We start from the raw sequence: 7,374 nt of genomic DNA, 5'->3' as shown, positions 1-7,374 counted from the left end.
AGTTTTTTTGTGTTTTTTTTCCGAGGGTCAAACTCAGGACCTTGCACTTGCAAGGTAGGCGGCGGCACCACTGAGCTAAATCCCCGGCCCCCATTTGAGCATTTTTATAGTAGCTGTTTTGATTTCAACAGCTGTCTAATTCTGCCATTGGTGACTGTTGGTTGTGTTTTCCTATGTGAGTTGAGACATTTTGTGTTTCTTCATATGCCAAGTCATTTTGGCTTATATTCCTAGACCTTTGAAATATTACACTACAAAATGAGTTTAAGTCTTATGAAGAATGTTGGTGTTTTTATTTTAACAAGCAATTAATGTGGGTAGGCTCAGGCATAAATTCTTACCTTCTGTGAGCTGTGTTTCCCATGTCAATTCAGTTTTAGTCTTTGTAATGCTATCTGGGTTCATAACCACCCAGTAATTAGTCTTGAACCTGGGTAGCATTCTGTTAGCTCAGATCTCATTCTTCCATTTACCAATTAGGTCAAGATTCATTCATATACAGGTAAGAGTTGAGCCTGCAAGTTATATGTAAAATGGTATGAGAAACCAGGCATGGTGACACACACCTGTAATCATAGCACTCTGGGAGGATGAGGCAGAATTGCAAGTTTGAGTCCAGCATGGAAAAAACTTAATGATGTAGCAAAATCCTATCTCAAAACTTATTGACTTGGCAAAACCCTGTGTGTGTATTGGGCATGGGGTGGGAGTGGCTAAGAATTTAACTCGGTGTAAAGCTTTGGATTCAACTCATAGTGCCAAACCTCCTTATATATACACGTGTGTGTGTGTGTCTTTACTGAACTCTTTTATTCTGCTTTCTCAGGGCAGGCATTTTCTGTTTTTTCCACTTTTATGGGGTATTTTCTGGTTCTTTGGAGCTCCTTTTCTGGGATACTGATCAGAAATTACCCATTTCTGCAACTGTTCCACCTCAGATGCTAACTGATGGAAATGGAAACATAGAAAAATTGGAAAAAAATATTTCTGTTATCTATCTTAGAGGGCTGGCTCCTGCAATTTCCTGTTAGTAGCCATTGTCATCATCGCTGCTAATTGCTGTGGATTATCTTAGAACCTGGGGCATAGGGAATGGAGAAAAGAAGAGAAAAAGATCCTAGAGGATTTCCCCATTCTTTGCGAACTTTAGGAACTCCTTTTTTAGCATCTCCAGCCACGACTGGAAATCTCTCCTGTAGTTTTTCAGTCTGCACCACAGCGCTCACTTCCAGATTAGAAGCTGTGTTGCATTTAGTCTGGGGACGTTATCCGAGGCAAAAACAATGCTGCCTTGATGGTATGTATTATGAACTCAGTGTTCTTTCTCAATCCATTAGTTTAGAGTCCTCAGAGAGTTGTGGCACCTATTTCATGTGGGCTTTATAATTGTGTCGAATAGGACAGAAAGAGTAGTATGTATTTGGCCTGTCTTAGCAGAACTGGGCCCTTATGTTTTTAAAGTTCTATATACTGGATGAATACCTTTATCAGATTCATAAGTCACACATATTTTTCCAGTCTGTGGCTTAATTTTAATCTTTCATCAGTTGCATCACTGAGGTGATATCTAAGAAATCTTTGCCACATTAAGTCACACAGATTTTTCTGCGTGCTTTATTCTAGAAGTTTTATAGATTCAAGTATTACATTTTTGTCTTTAATTTTGTCTGTGAAGTAAAGTATAGGTTGAAGTGTAGATTAAAGTATAGATTGTTTATTTTGGTCAGAATTTTGCCAGTAGTGTATTTAAGTTATAGATTAATATTTTTCTCTCAAATAGCATGTTAAAATTATGAATAATAATTTTAAGTGTGTTTAATCTTTGTTCAGCTAATTGATATGACTAATAACTTACACAGAAAGAAGCCACGTCTTTTTAATCCGGTCTCCAGTTGATGAGCAATTGGGCTGTTTCCAAGTTTTAGCTATTACAAACTGTGCCGCTATAAACATGGGTGCGCATATATCGCGGTGGTATGATTCTTTTAATTCTTTTGGGAAGATACCCAGCAGAGGGATGGCTGGGTCAAATGGAACCTCTAATCCTAGTTTTTTTGAGGTATCTCCATATTGATTTCCACAGTGGTTGCACCAGTCTGCACTCCCACCAACAATGGAGAAGGGTTCCTTTCTCTACACAACCCCACCAACATTTGTTTATGATTTCTTGATAGCAGCCATTCTTTCTGGGGTGAGATGGAATCTCAGTGTTATTTTCATTTCAAATGATCAGTGATGTTGAACATTTTTTCATATATTTATTTGCTACTTTTACTTCTTTGAGAAATGTCTATTCATTTCAAATGACCATTTTTGAATATGGTCTTTATATTTGGGGGGTGTCTGACTTTTTTGAATTCTTTATATATTCTAGATAGTAGATTTTTGTCTGAGGAAGAGCTGGTAAAATTTTTTCCCCACATTATAGGATGTCTTTTGGGTCTTAGTTGGTGGTTTCTCTTGTAGTACAAAAGCTTTTCAATAAAATGAGATCCCAGTTGTTGTTTCTTTGTGTCAGTTCCTGTGCTACATAGGATTTGTTCATAAAGTCTTTTCCTATGCCAATGTCTTCAAGAGGTCTACCTAACTTATCTTCCAACAAGGTTAGTGTTTCTGTTTTAATATTTAGATCTTCAATCCACTTGGATTTTAGTTTAGTGCATGGTGAAAGATAAGGGTCTAGTTTTAATCTTTGGCAGGTTGAAATTCAGTTTTTCTAACACAGTTTTGAAGAGGCTGTGTTTCCTCCGCTGATGATGTTTAGCTCCTTTGTTAAAGATGAGGTAGCTGAGTATGTCTGGAGTTGTTTCTGTATCTTCTAATCTATTGCACTGATCCTCAGGTCTGTTTCTTTGCCAGTACCATGTGATTTTATCAGCGTGGCTTTGTAGTATAGTTTCAAGCTGGGGATTGTGATACCCTGTCACGTCTCTTTTGCCTAGTATGGCTTTTGCTATTCTAGGTATCTTCTGGCTCCAAATGAATTGGCTTAGTCTGTTGTGTATACTTTCAATAGAGTTTTTAATCTCCTGGATATCTGATGAATCTGGAAGTCTGTGTTTGTGCCTTGCTTAAAGGCCTTTGCATTTCTGTTTTTGTTGTTGTTACTGTCCTTGGTTTAATTCCTGGGTTACTACTTTGATCTTCCAGATATAGCTGGTCTTTAGGTGTTGAGTCTCTAATGACTCTGAGGCAATCTCATTTTTATTATACCAGGAAGGCCAACTGATTAGATCAACCACAACACTTTAGCCCAAGAGATACAGTCAGCAACACAACAGTATCAAGAACAGCTTAGAAAATGACAGTTTGTTAGGGTGGTGTTGCAGGCTTCCGCATGGGTCTGCTTGTGCTACTTGGAGGCCTGAGGGTGGAAGGGGTGTAGCAGCTCAGTTCCCCAAGGCTCTGGTCTTCACCCCTCTGCTCTGGTTGCTCGGAAGTGTGTGTGTGGGGTGTGGCAGATTAGCTCCACTTAGCAGCTCCACTTCTCACCAGTCAGCTTGAGCTGCTCTGAGGCCCGGTGGGGGAGTGGTGGCCCATGTAATATTTTATATATTCATTTATCTGTTGGTGGTCATTGCCTCTGTTCCTTCCACCTTTTGGCTATTGTGACTAATGCTATTATTAACATTATGAATATTTGTTGAGTCTCTGCTTTCATTTCCTTTGGATGCTAGATATAGAAGTGAAATTGCTGGGTCATATGGTAGTTGTATATTTAACTTTTTGAGGAACTATCAAACTCAAAGAGTGGCTGTTCCATTTTACATTTTTGCTAACAATATATAAAGATTCTAATTTCTCCACATGCTCACTAATTTCCTAGTTTTTAAAACGTATGGCTGACATAGTATGTGAGAAGTGGTATAACATTATGGTATAGTTTGCATTTCTCCAATAACTAATGATGTTTAGCTATGTTTCATGGGTCATTAGCCATTCAGGAAGTTGCTGTGGAGAGATGTCTACTTAAATCTTTGGCCCATTTTTGAACTGTGGTTTTTATTTTGAGTGGTAGACTATACTTCTATATTCTCAATATTAATCCCTTATTAGGCGCACAATCTACAAATATTTTCTCCCATTCTGTATGTTGTCTTTTTGCTTTCTTAATAGTACTCTTTGATTCACAAAAGTTCCTAATTTTGGTAAAGTTCAGTTTTTCTACTTTTGTTTTTGTTTCTTGTGCATTTTTTTTTTTTAACCATAGCCATTTAATCATTTGGCTCTAAAGCGAGTCTCTTGTGGAAAGCATAAAGTTGGATCATGGCCACACCTGGATTGGCCTCAAGTTTTTGACGAGATTGCTTCTATGCAATGAAGAATAGATTAATTACTTTTCTCTCACTGATTTTAAGCTTCAAGTATAGTCACTGTCTTTCAACAGACTGTTGTGTCTCAATGTAGATGTCTTTAATTTTATTCTACTTGGACTTCATTGAGCTTCTTGGATATATAGTTTCATATCTATCACCCATTTTGGGAATATTCAGCTGCAGATTTAGCTCATTAGTTCTGCTGCCTGCCTCACAAGTGCAAGGTTCCCAGTTAGATCTCTGGTACAAAACAAAACAAACAAAAACCACAATTTGGGAATTTTCAGTCATTATTTCTTCAAATTTTATTTTTTCCCCTTCTCTCTTTTTCTTCAGAGACTCTCAAAATTCCTATGTTGATTTACTTAATGACTTTCTACAGAACGCTTAGGCTTCATGAACTTTTTCATTTTTTTTTTTTTTTTTTTTTTTTTCTTGAGAGACTTAATCATTTCAATGTTTGTCTACAACTACCTTATTTTCACTGAATTCTTCTTTTGTCTGCTCGAATCTGCTCTTGAATTTTTATTTGTGATTATATGCTTTGTTGCTCCAGGATTGTCTCTTTATTCATATTCTCATTTTGTTCTCTATGTGTTCTAGTTCTTTGCACATCTTTAAGACATAGAATCTTTTTCTAGTTACTCTAATGTTGGGGCTTCTTCAGGGATGGTTTGTGATTAATTTTGTTTTTTGTTCCTTCCAATGTATACATACTTTTTTTCCTTCCTTGTATGTCTTTTGACCCCCCCCCCATGAAATCTGGACATTTGAAGCTTACAATATGGCAACTATCTTTTGATTGCTTGAATTTGTGCCACAAATTAGCCTCCAGTGAGAGTTTAAGGTCTTCTTGGGTTGTTCTGAATCTCTGACTTTCTCTGGATGTGTATGTTAACTTCCTAAACTCCCCCATGTATATGGTTGCTTTTACATGTCCTAATCTTTAAGTGGCTGGCCTCCCCAATGGGAGAGAAATGCAGAAGGAAATGGGCAGGTTTTTTTTTTTTTTTGGTACCGGGGATTGAACTCGGGTCCTTGGGCTTGCAAGGCAGGACACTGAACCGCTGAGCTAAATCCCCCACCCCGGAAATGGGCAGTTTTAAATTTTAATAAATAGTTTTAAGTTTCCTTAAAAATTTTAAAGCTCGTGAGGGTTAAAACAGTGGTGACCAGCCCCTGTGCCGGCTAAGATATCTCCTGGGAACTTGTTAGTTTTAAGGACTACAAAATTCCAAAAGAGTTTCTTCAGACAGTTTGTGCAAGTGTAATTGTTCCCTAAGTGCAGAGATGAATTCCTGGTGCTTCTACTCCTTCAGCTTCTCTGACATCACTCTTCTATAAAGTTCTTTCTCCACCCTGGTAAGAGGAACCAAGGGAGGAAGTGGTCATCACTGACCCAATGTTTTGAAGACCAGCAGAATGATCCTAAGGTCTGAGTTTTGTGACATGGAACAAACCTTCAAAGACTATGGAAAAATCAGGATAAAATTTAGGCTATGTTATCTGGGCAACCTTATTGCTTCACTTGAAAGTGTTCTTCAGAACTGAAATCCCTGTGCTTCTGTAGTTTGATTCACTAAAAGTAAGTCTTTATTTTTCCAGACGTTAGTCTTTCTTTTGGTTTTTCTTAGCTGCATGCAAACTGCAGTTTTGGAATAGTATGCAGAAGGCGATTTTCTCCTGCAAGACACTCAAACTGACTACAAGATTAATCACAGGAGATTCTTGTTCTCCAAGGACTGTCTGGGCAATGTGATGATTAAGCTTAATTTTTGACTTAACAGGACTAACTTATTGCTGTTCAAAGTGGAATGTGCCATTAGGAAGTGGGTCACTGGGGGCTGTGCCTTTGGAGGGTTTCTCTCTCACTAGCACTGGTCTGCTGGTTTCTGCTTCCTACCCACCATGAAGTGAGCAACTTGGTTCTACCATGCCCTTCTGCTATGATGTTCCTGCTGTGGAGCCAGCCTACCATGGACTGAAAACCACGAAACTGCAAACCAAATAAATAATTTCCTTAAACACTTAAAAGTAGTGTATGTCAGGCATTTTGGCCATAGTGATGAAAAGCTGACCAATACAGACAGCACTTAACAGCCATATACCTTAAAGTAGCATGTGTAGCTCGCTGATATAGTGCCTAGCACCTTCTGCCTTATCCTAGACAGCAGTGATTTTCCATGTTGCATCTTTGCCTAATACATCTATGCCCAATACATGTTTGCTGAGCTAACAAATTGGATGGAGCCTTTGCAAGAGTTCCCCACAGGAATTTATTTAGCAAATATATGTGTGAATGTTGTGTACATAGTCGCTACACAGGTGCTTCTCACATCTTGCTGCTCATCAGAATCACCCAACAGACTTCTCCCAAATTTTGATTCCTATCTTCCAGCCACAGAGATTTGTTTTGGTAAATCACCCTACATTCTTCAAAAGCTACTTGGGTAATTCTGAAATGCAGATAGCATGGAGAAGCACAGACCTTTGACTGGCTGTGAACATTCAATAGTCAGAGTATTTCTGGCTGGAAATGTAGCTCAGTGGTAGAATGGACAATGCCCTGGGTTCATCCCCCAGTGTGGAAAGAGACAATGAAGGTCTTCCACTTTTCAAGTAAGATTCAGTGTAACTAGCTTTGGAGCTTTAAGACTGTGTTCCAATTCCCGCTATTCCCTATTATCTTTAGACAAGTTTACCTAATCCTTCAGAGCCCCCGTTTCTTTGTCTATAAATAGGGGCTGCGCGGTTAGTAAGAAGATTTATGTAAAGCCTTGGCACTCTAAGACAATAAATGTTGGCCAGGTTTATTCTGGTGTGCAGATGTGCCACCACCTTTATTCAGATGCTGTCTACTGCAGTACACTTTATCCAGCCAGCTTTTGGGAAACTAGGGAGGGTTTGGAGGGGTGTTCCTGGCCCATCTGTCAAATGAAAGCTCTAAAGACCTTGGAACCAGAGGCACTAAGCTTGATGCACGCAGGCTGGCCGGGCGGCGGCGGTGGCTGCGCTGTACACGGCCACTAGGGGCCGCTCGCGCCCCCAGGCTCCTGCG

Source organism: Fukomys damarensis, unplaced genomic scaffold, assembly GCF_012274545.1.
Source record: "Fukomys damarensis isolate Sample0158 unplaced genomic scaffold, DMR_v1.0_HiC HiC_scaffold_1, whole genome shotgun sequence".
NCBI classification, from domain to species: Eukaryota; Metazoa; Chordata; class Mammalia; order Rodentia; family Bathyergidae; genus Fukomys; species Fukomys damarensis.
The sequence above is the reverse complement of the archived record's forward strand: the minus strand, read 5'-3'. Positions refer to the sequence as shown.